The sequence below is a fragment of the Arachis ipaensis genome, chromosome B10, assembly GCF_000816755.2.
Source record: "Arachis ipaensis cultivar K30076 chromosome B10, Araip1.1, whole genome shotgun sequence".
Lineage (NCBI taxonomy): Eukaryota > Viridiplantae > Streptophyta > Magnoliopsida > Fabales > Fabaceae > Arachis > Arachis ipaensis.
In genome coordinates, this window is record NC_029794.2 from 105,074,611 (window position 1) to 105,084,856 (window position 10,246).

The window sequence follows — 10,246 nt, forward strand, 5'->3', positions numbered from 1 at the left end:
AAGAAAAAGAAAAAGAAAGAAATAAAAAGGGGACAAAATGCCCCAAAGTAAGGTTCAATAATAAGCAATGCATATGGGATGTGATAAAAAAAAATGCATGAGTGTGTGAAAAAAAGTGAAGAATAGGTAGTTAGGTTTGCTTTAGAATTGTATAGGTTGTAGGTTAGGTGAGAGCTTATGTTAATCAAAAATTCAAATTTTGAACTCACATAGCTATATATAACCTTACCTTGGCCCTAACCTCATTACAACCTATGAAAAGACCTCATGATATATGTATGCATGCATTGAATAATTGTTGATTGTTAGATGAAAAACAAATCTTAGAAAGCATGATTAGACGAGAATTGAGTGGTCAACCCTAAACACTAGAGAGGATAGAGTGCAAACACTTCCGGTGAGGAGTTTGAAGCTCAACTCCTTGTTCCCAGCTTTCACGAGCTTTTTTCATGCAAGTTATGTACACTCTACTTTGATGTTTGAATTGGTAGAATTCATGAATTATCTTGTCATTTTGGCCCTATGTGCTCATATATATTCTTGGAAGTTGATTCACATTTGACCAAGTAGATAGATACATTTGCATTAGTTGCATCCATATAGGTAAACTGCATTTAATAAATCCCCATTCTCCTATGATTCTTTGGTCTTTCAATCCCTTTTAGCATGAGGACATGCTTGGTTTAAGTACGGAGAGATTTGATAAATCCCAATTTTAGCATTTAACTTGTGCAGAATTTGGGGGTTTTATCAATATCCTATCACACTTATCCATATAAAATGCATAGTTTTGTGTCTCCTTCCTAATTTTGCTTGATGGTTGAAAACATGCTTTTTAGGCCTTAAATATGCTATATTTTAATGCTCTTCTATTACCACTCGATGCCGTGATATGTTTGTTGAGTAATTTCAGAGTTTATAGGGCAAGAATAGCTAGAAGAGAGAAAGGAAGCATGCACAAATGGAAGGAACGTGAAAGAAGGGAGCTTTGGAGAATTAGCTGTGACGCGCACGCGTGGCCGACGCGCACGCGTGGGAGCATGATGCTAAGATTGGTGCGCAAAATTTGACACGTTCGCGAGGCTGGGCGAAAATCTCATCGACGCGTATTGGTGCACGAAATTGTGATCTCTAACAATGACGCCAAAAACTTGGTACGCACAATCTTAATCTCAACTCTTTTTCACAACTCCGCACAACTAACCAGCAAGTTCACTGGGTCGTCCAAGTAATACCTTACGTGAGTAAGGGTCGATCCCACGGAGATTGTCGGCTTGAAGCAAGCTTTGATCATCCTTGTAAATCTCAGTCAGGAAGATTCAAATGGTTATGAAGTTTTGATAACTAAAATCATAAATAAAATATAAAATAGGATAAAGTTACTTACGTAATTCACAGGTGAGAATTTCAGATAAGCGTATGGAGATGCTTTGTCGCTTCTGAACCTCTGCTTTCCTATTGCCTTCTTCTAACCATGCGTTACCCCCTTCCATGGCAAGCTGTATGATCCTCTCGGATGAAAATAAATCCATATGCGCTGTCACCGCACGGCTAATCACCTGTCGGTTTCCGCTAGCGTCGAAATAGGACCATGTCCTTTTGCACACTGTCACTTGTGCCCCACATTCGCAGGTTTGAAGCTCGTCACAGTCATCCCTTCCCAAATCCTACTCGGAATACCCCAGAAAAGGTTTAGACTTTTTGGATCTCAGGAATGCTGCCAATGGTTCTAGCCTATACCACGAAGACTCTGATCTCACGAAATGAAATGCTCTGTTGTCAGGAGAGGCAACCATGCATCGTGAACCAGGAGGCCAAGAAATACACACTCAAGCCATTGCAGATAGAACAGAAGTGGTTGTCAGGCACGCGTTCATAAGTGAGAATGATGATGAGTGTCACGGGTCATCACATTCATCAGGTTGGAGTGCGAGTGAATATCTTAGAGAAGAAGTAGGCATGAATTGAATAGAAAAATAATAGTACTTGTATTAATTCATGAAGAACAGCAGAACTCCACACCTTAATCTATGGGGTGTAGAAACTCCACCGTAGAAAATACATAAGTGAAAAAGGTCTAGGCATGGCCTTGAGGCCAGCCTCCAAATGTGAACATACAAGTTCAAAAGATAAAAGATTCAACCAAAGACGTAAAATAAATCTCTAAAAGTAGTTTTTATACTAGACTAGTTACTAGGGTTTACAAAAAATGAGTAACTAAGTGCAGATAGTGCAGAAATCCACTTCTGGGGCCTACTTGGTGTGTGCTTGGGCTGAGCATTGAAGCTTTTTCGTGCCTAGGCTGTTCCTGGAGTTAAACGCCAGCTTTGGTGTCAGTTTGGGCGTTTAACTCCAATTCTGGTGCCAGTTTGGGCATTTTACGCCAAGATGTTTTAGGTTGACTTTGAACGCCAGTTTGAGCCATCAAATTTCGGACAAAATATGGACTATTATATATTTCTGGAAAGCCCAGGATGTCTACTTTCCAACGCAATTGAGAGCATGCCAATTGGGATTCTGTAGCTCCAGAAAATTCACTTCGAGTGCAGGGAGGTCAGAATCTAACAGCATCTGCAGTCCTTTTTCAGCCTCTGAATCAGATTTTTGCTCAGGTCCCTCAATTTCAGCCAGAAAATACCTAAAATTACAGAAAAAATACACAAACTCATAGTAAAGTCCAAAAATATAATTTTTGAATAAAAACTAATAAAAATATAATAAAAAGTAATTAAAACATACTAAAAACTATGTAAAAATAATGCCAAAAAGGGTATAAATTATCCGCTCATCACAACACCAAACTTAAATTGTTGCTTGTCTCCAAGCAACTGAAATCAAAATACGATAAAAAGAAGAGAATATACAATGAATTCCAAACTTATCAATGAATTTAGTTCCAATTAAATGAGCAGGACTTGTAGCCTTTTTGCTTCTGAACAGTTTTGGCATCTCACTTTATCCTTTGAAAATTAGAATGATTGGCATCTATAGGAACTCAGAATTCAGATAGTGTTATTGATTCTCTTAGTTCAATATGTTGATTCTTGAACACAGCTACTTTATGAGTCTTGGCCGTGACCCTAAGCATTTTGTTTTCCAGTATTACCACCGGATACATAAATGTCACAAACACATAACTGGGTGAACCTTTTCAGATTGTGACTCAGCTTTGCTAGAGTCCCCAGTTAGACGTGTCCAGAGCTCTTAAGCACACTCTTTTTTCTTTGGACCACGACTTTAACCGCTCAGTCTCAAGCTTTTCACTTGACACCTTCACGCCACAAGCACATGGTTAGGGACAGCTTGGTTTAGCCGCTTAGGCCAGGATTTTATTCCTTTGGGCCCTCCTATCCATTAATGCTCAAAGCCTTGAATCCTTTTTCTACCCTTGCCTTTTTAGTTTAAAGGGTTACTGCCTTTTTCTTCTTGCTTTTTCTTTCTCTTTCTCTTTTTTTTCCCATTTTTTTCTAAAAGCTTTGTGTTCACTGCTTTTTCTTGCTTCAAGAATCAATTTTATGATTTTTCAGATTATCAAATAACATTTCTCCTTTTTCTTTATTCTTTCAAGAGCCAACAATTTTAACATTCATAAACAACAAATTCAAAAATATGCACTGTTCAAGCATTCATTCAGAAAACAAAAGGTATTGCCACCACATCAAAATAATTAAACTAATTTCAAGATAGAATTCGAAATCATGTACTTCTTGTTCTTTTGCAATTAAAAACATTTTTTATTTAAGAAAGGTGGTGGATTCATAGGACATTTATAGCTTTAAGACATAGACACTAGACACTAATGATCATGTAATAAAGACACAAACATAGACAAAACATAAAGCATAATTGTCGAAAAACAGAAAAAATAAAAAAACAAGGAAATTAAAGAACGGGTCCACCTTAGTGATGGCGGCTAGTTCTTCCTCTTGAAGATCTTATGGAGTGCTTGAGCTCCTCTATATCTCTTCCTTGCCTTTGTTGATCCTCCCTCATGGCTCTTTGGTCTTCTCTAATTTCATGGAGGAGGATGGAATACTCTTGGTGCTCCACCCTTAGTTGTCCCATGTTGGAACTTAATTCTCCTAGGGAGGTGTTGATTTGCTCCCAATAGTTTTGTGGAGGAAAGTGCATCCCTTGAGGCATCTCAGGAATTTCATGATGAGGAACTTTCTCATGCTCTTGTTGAGGTCCATGAGTGGGCTCTCTTGTTTGCTCCATCCTTTTCTTAGTGATGGGCTTATCCTCTTCAATGAGGGTGTCTTCCTCTATGACAACTCCAACTGAATTAAATAGGTGACAAATGAGATGAGGGAAGGCTAAGCTTGCGAAAGTAGAGGGCTTATCCGCCACCTTGTAGAGTTCTAGGGATACGATCTCATGAACTTCTACTTCCTCTCCATTCATGATACTATGGATCATGATAGCCCGGTCTATTGTGACTTCAGACCGGTTGCTAGTAGGAATTATAGAGCGTTGGATAAACTCCAACCATTCCCTAGCCACGGGTTTGAGGTCAAGCCTTCTTAGTTGAACCGGCTTGCCTCTTGAATCTCTCTTCCATTGAGCGCCTTCCACACAAATGTCCCTAAGGACTTGGTCTAACCTTTGATCAAATTTGACCCTTCTAGTGAAAGGGTGAGGATCTCCTTGCATCATTGGCAAGTTGAATGCTAGCCTCACATTTTTTGAACTAAAATCCAAGTAGTTCCCCCGAACCATTGTGAGCCAATTCTTTGGGTTCGGGTTCACACTTTGATCATGGTTCTTAGTGATCCATGCATTAGCATAGAACTCTTGAACCATTAAGATCCCAACTTGTTGAATGGGGTTGGTGAGAATTTCCCAACCTCTTCTTCGAAATTCATGTCAGATCTCCGGATATTCACTCTTTTTTAGCCTAAAGGGGACCTCAGGGATCACCTTTTTCTTGGCCACAACTTCATAGAAGTGGTCTTGATGGACCTTTGAGATGAATCTCTCCATCTTCCATGACTCGAAGGTGGAAGTAATTGTCTTCTCTTTCCTCTTTCTAGAGGTTTCTCCGGCCTTAGGTGCCATTAGTGGTTATGGAAAACAAAAAGCTTTAGCTTTTCCCACACCAAACTTAGAATGGTTGCTCGTCCTCGAGCAAAAGAAGAAAGAAAAGAGTAGAAGAAGAAGAAATGGAGGAGATGGAGGCTTGGTGTAGGTTCGGCCAAGGTGGATTGTAGTGTGTATGTTGCGTGAAATTGAAGGTAGTGAGGAGGGGTATTTATAGGGTAAGAGAGGGGGGGTTCGGTCATGAAGGGGAGGGTTTGGGAGGGAAATGGTTTGAATTTGAATGGTGAGGTAGGTGGGGTTTTATGATGGATGGATGTGAGTGGTGAAGAGAGTATGGAGAAGAGGGTAAGATTTTATAGGTGAAGGGTGTTTGGAGAAGAGGTATTGAGGTGATTGGTCAAGGGTGTATGGGAAAGAGAGTTATGGAAAGGTGTGAAGAGGAGAGAAGAAGAAGTGGGGTAGGTGGGGATCCTGTGGGGTCCATAGATCCTGAGGTGTCAAGAAATTTGAGTCCCTGCACTATTCTGACGTTCAAACGCCCATTCTGTGCCAATTCTGGCATTTAACGCCAGCTCTGCTACCTTTCCTAGCGTTAAACGCCACTCTACTGCCCATTTCTGGCGTTTAACACCAGCCTGTGCCAGACAGCCCTTTCTGGCGTTAAACGCCCAGAGTGCTGCCCATTCTGGCGTTGAACGCCCAGAATGCTGCCAGGCTGGCGTTAGACGCCCATTCTGCTATCCTTACTGGCGTTTAAATGCCAGTAAGCCTGTCCTCCAGGGTGTGCTACTTTTAATGCTGTTTTTCATTCTGTTTTTGATTTTTCAGTTGTTTTTGTGACTTCACATGATCATCAACCTAAAGAAAACATAAAATAACAATGGAAAATAAATAAATATAATTAAATAACATTGGGTTGCCTCCCAATAAGCGCTTCTTTAATGTCAGTAGCTTGACAGTGAAGCTCTTAGAGAGCTTCATAGAGACTCAGAGCTTGATGTTGGCCTCCCAACACCAAACTTAGAAGTTGAGTGTGGGGGCTCTGTTTGACTCTGTATTGAGAGAAACTTTTCATGCTTCCTCTCCATGGTTACAGAAGAAGATCCTTGAGCCTTAACACAAGGTAGTCCTCATTCACTTGAAGGACTAACTCTCCTCTATCCGCATCAATCACAGCTCTTGCTGTGGCTAGGAAGGGTCTTCCAAGGATGATGGATTCATCTTCATCCTTCCCAGTCTCTAGGATTATGAAGTCAGCAGGGATGTAATAGCCTTCAACCTTCACTAAGACATCCTCTACAAGTCCATAAGCCTCTTTCCTTGAATTGTCTGCCATCTCTAGTGAGATTCTTGCAGCTTGCACCTCAAAGATCCCTAGTTTCTCCATTACAGAGAGGGGCATGAGGTTTATACTTGACCCAAGGTCACACAGAGCCTTCTTAAAGGTCATGGTGCTATAGTACAAGGTATTAAGAACTTTCCAGGATCCTATTTCTTCTGAGGTAATTTCAGTTGAACCAGATCATTCAGTTCATTGATGAGCAATGGGGGTTCATCCTCCCAAGTCTTATTACCAATTAACTTGGCATTCAGCTTCATAATTGCTCCTAGATACTGAGTAACTTGCTCTTCAACAATGTCTTCATCCTCTTCAGATGAAGAATACTCATCAGAGCTCATGAATGGCAACAGTAAGTTCAGTAGAATCTCTATGGTCTCTATATGAGCCTCAGATTCCTTTGGTTCCTCATTGGGAAACTCCTTGGAGGCCAGTGAACGTCCATTGAGGTCTTCCTCACTGGAAATCACTGCCTTTCCCTCCTCTACAGGTTCGGCCATGTGGGACGTGTTTATGGCCTTGCACTCTCTTTTTAGATTCTCTTCTGTATTGCTTGGGGGAGTACTAGGAGGGAGTTCAGTAACTCTTTTACTCAGGTGACCCATTTGTGCCTTCAGATTTCTAATGGAGGACCTTGCTTCAGTCATGAAACTGAGAGTGGTCTTAGATAGATCAGAGACTACAGTTGCTAAGTCATAGTGGCTCTACTTAGAATTCTTTGTCTGTTGCTGAGAAGATGATGGAAAAGGTTTGTTATTGCCAAACCGTGCTCTCTCACCATTATTAATATTGAAGCTTTGATTAGGCTTCTGTTGATCCTTCCATGAGAGATTGGGATGATTCCTCCATGAAGGATTATACGTGTTTCCATAGGATTCTCCCATGTAATTCACTTCTTCCATTCCAGGATTCTCAGGATCATAAGCTTCTTCTTCAGAGGAAGCTTCTTTAGTATTGATGGATGCAGCTTGCATTCCAGACAGACTCTGAGAAATCATATTGACTTGCTGAGTCAATATTTTATTCTGAGCCAATATGGCATTCAGAGTATCAATCTCAAGAACTCCTTTCTTCTGAGTTGTCCCATTATTTACAGGATTCCTTTCAAAGTGTACATGAACTGGTTATTTGCAACCATTTCAATGAGTTCCTGGGCTTCTGCAAGTGTCTTCTTCAGATGAAGAGAACCTCCAGCAGAGTGGTCCAATGACATCTTGGACAATTCAGACAGACCATCATAGAATATACATATGATGCTCCATTCTGAAAACATGTCAGAAGGACACCTTCTGATCAATTGCTTGTATCTTTTCCAAGCTTCATAGAGGGATTCACCTTCCTTTTGTCTGAAGGTTTAGACTTCCACTCTAAGCTTGCTCAACTTCTTAGGTGGAAAGAATTTGGCCAAGAAAGCATTAACCAACTTTTTCCAAGAGTTCAGGCTATCTTTAGGTTGTGAGTCCAACCATGTCCTAGCTCTGTCTCTTACAACAAAAGGGAAAAGCATAAGTCTGCAGACCTCAGGATTAACCCCATTGATCTTAACAGTGTCACAGATTTGCAAGAATTCAGCTAAAAACTGATGAGGATCTTCCAATGGAAGTCCATGAAACTTGCAATTCTGCTGCATCAGAGAAACTAATTGAGGCTTAAGCTCAAAGTTGTTTACTCCAATTGCAGGAACTGAGATGCTTCTTCCACAGAAGTCAGAAGAGGGTGCAATAAAGTCACCAAATATCTTCCTTGTATCTCCACCATTGTTGTTGGGTTCGGCCATCTCTTCTTCTTTTTTGAAAAATTCTGTCAGGTCCTCTCTAGAGTGTTGTGCTTTAGCTTCTCTTAGTTTCCTCTTTAGAGTCCTTTTAGGTTCCGGATCAGCTTTAACAAGAATGTTCTTATCCTTGCTCCTGCTCATATGAAAAAGAAGAGAACAGAAAAGAATAGGAATCCTCTATGTCATAGTATAGAGATTCCTTTATGTGAGTAGAAGAATAGAAGAGTAGAATGAAGAAGGGAGAAGAAGAAGAATTCGAACACAGAGAGGCAGAGAGGGTTCGAATTATAAGAAGAAGAAAAGTGTTAGTAAATAAATAAATAAATAGAAAGAGATGAGAGAGAGAGAAAATTCGAATTTTAAATTAAAATAAAAGGAAAATATTTTTGTTTTTATTTTAATTATTGGTTATTGTTCGAAAATTAAGGGAAGAAATAAAATAAAATTTGAAAACTAAATAAATTAATTAATTAAAAAGATTTTTGAAAAAGTGGTTAGTGATTTTCGAAAAAGTAGTTAGGTGGTTTTGAAAAAGATATGATTAAAATAGTAAACTTTTAAAATCAAACAAAAAGTTAAGTGATTAATTGAAAAGGATTTGAAAATCAATTTTGAAAAGATAAGAAGTTAGAAAAGATTTTGAAATTGATTTTGAAAAATATATGATTGAAATTTTATTTTGAAAAAGATTTGAAAAGAAAATTAAAAAGATTTGATTTTTGAAAATTAAAGTTGATTACTTGACTAATAAGAAACTAAAAGATATGATTTTAGAATTTAAAGATTGATCCTTTCTTAATAGGCAAGTAACAACTTAAAAATTTTTGAATCTAAACATTAAATGTTAGCATTAATTTTGAAAATATGAAACAAAATTAAGAAAATGATTTTGAAAATTTATTTTGAGAATTTTCGAAAATAATAAAAAGAATGAAAAAGATTTTATTTTTAAAAAGGATTTGAAAAAGATAGAATTTTTAATTTGAAATTTTGACTTGACTAATAAGAAACAATCAAATTTTAAAACTTTTGACTAAATCAATTCAAAATTTCAAAATTTATGAGTGAAATAAGGGAAAGATATTTTTTTTTATTTTTGAATTTTAATGAGAAAGAGAAAAACATCAAAATGAAACATGACATAAAAATTATGAATCAAAATAAGAAAAATATACAAGAACACTTTGAATGTCAAGATGAACACCAAGAACACTTTGAAGATCATGATGAACATCAAGAACATATTTTTGAAAATTTTTTTAAGAAAAGAAAAACATGCAAGACTCCAAAATTAAAAAATTTTTAAACTTTAGACACTAATAAATCAAAAATGCATATGAAAAACAAGGAAAGATACAAAACAAGAAAATGTAAAGATCAAACAAAGACAATCATCAAGAAACAACTTGAAGATTAATGAAGAACACATGCATGAATTTTCGAAAATTTTAATAAAATTAAAAAGATGCAATTGACACCAAACTTAAAATTTGACACAAGACTCAAACAAGAAACACAAAAAAAATTTAAGTTTTTATGATTTTATTAATTTTTTTAATTTTTCGAAAATTAATTTGGAAAGAGAAAATAAATAAATTCAAAATTTTTAATAGGAATTCCAAGAATCATGCAATGTTAGTCTAAAGTTTCGGTCCAAAAATTTAGACATGGCTAAATAGTCAGCCAGGCTTTATGTGAAAGCTTCGGTCTAAAAGATTAGACATGGCCAATGGCTAGCCAAGTTTCAGCATACAAATCAGACATACAACAGCTGAATTGATGAGAATCAAAAAGCTTTTGCAATGATAAGTGAAAGCCTCAGTCCAAAAAAATTAGACATGGCTTAGCAGCCAGCCAGGCTTCAAATATCATCTGAAACTCTAGAATTCATTCTTAAAAATTCTGAAGAACATAGAATAATTTATTTTATTTATTTATTATATTTTTTTTTTGAAATTTTTTTTTTGAAAAATTTTTTTTGAAAATAAAAAGAATAAAAATAAAAAGCTCAAAATTAAAATAAAATTACCTAATCTGAGCAACAAGATGAACCGTCAGTTGTCCAAACTCGAACAATCCCCAACAACGGCGCC

General features: G+C 37.3%; 1 long non-coding RNA gene across 1 annotated transcript in view; it reads right to left on the reverse strand.

Moving 5' to 3' along the window:
- The window catches only part of LOC110268276, a 19,920-nt gene continuing 12,265 nt past the window's right edge, over positions 2,592–10,246 (reverse strand). Inside the window, exon 3 of the long non-coding RNA XR_002356408.1 lies at positions 2,592–2,638. This is a non-coding gene — a long non-coding RNA (uncharacterized LOC110268276). The remainder of the gene's footprint in view (positions 2,639–10,246) is intronic.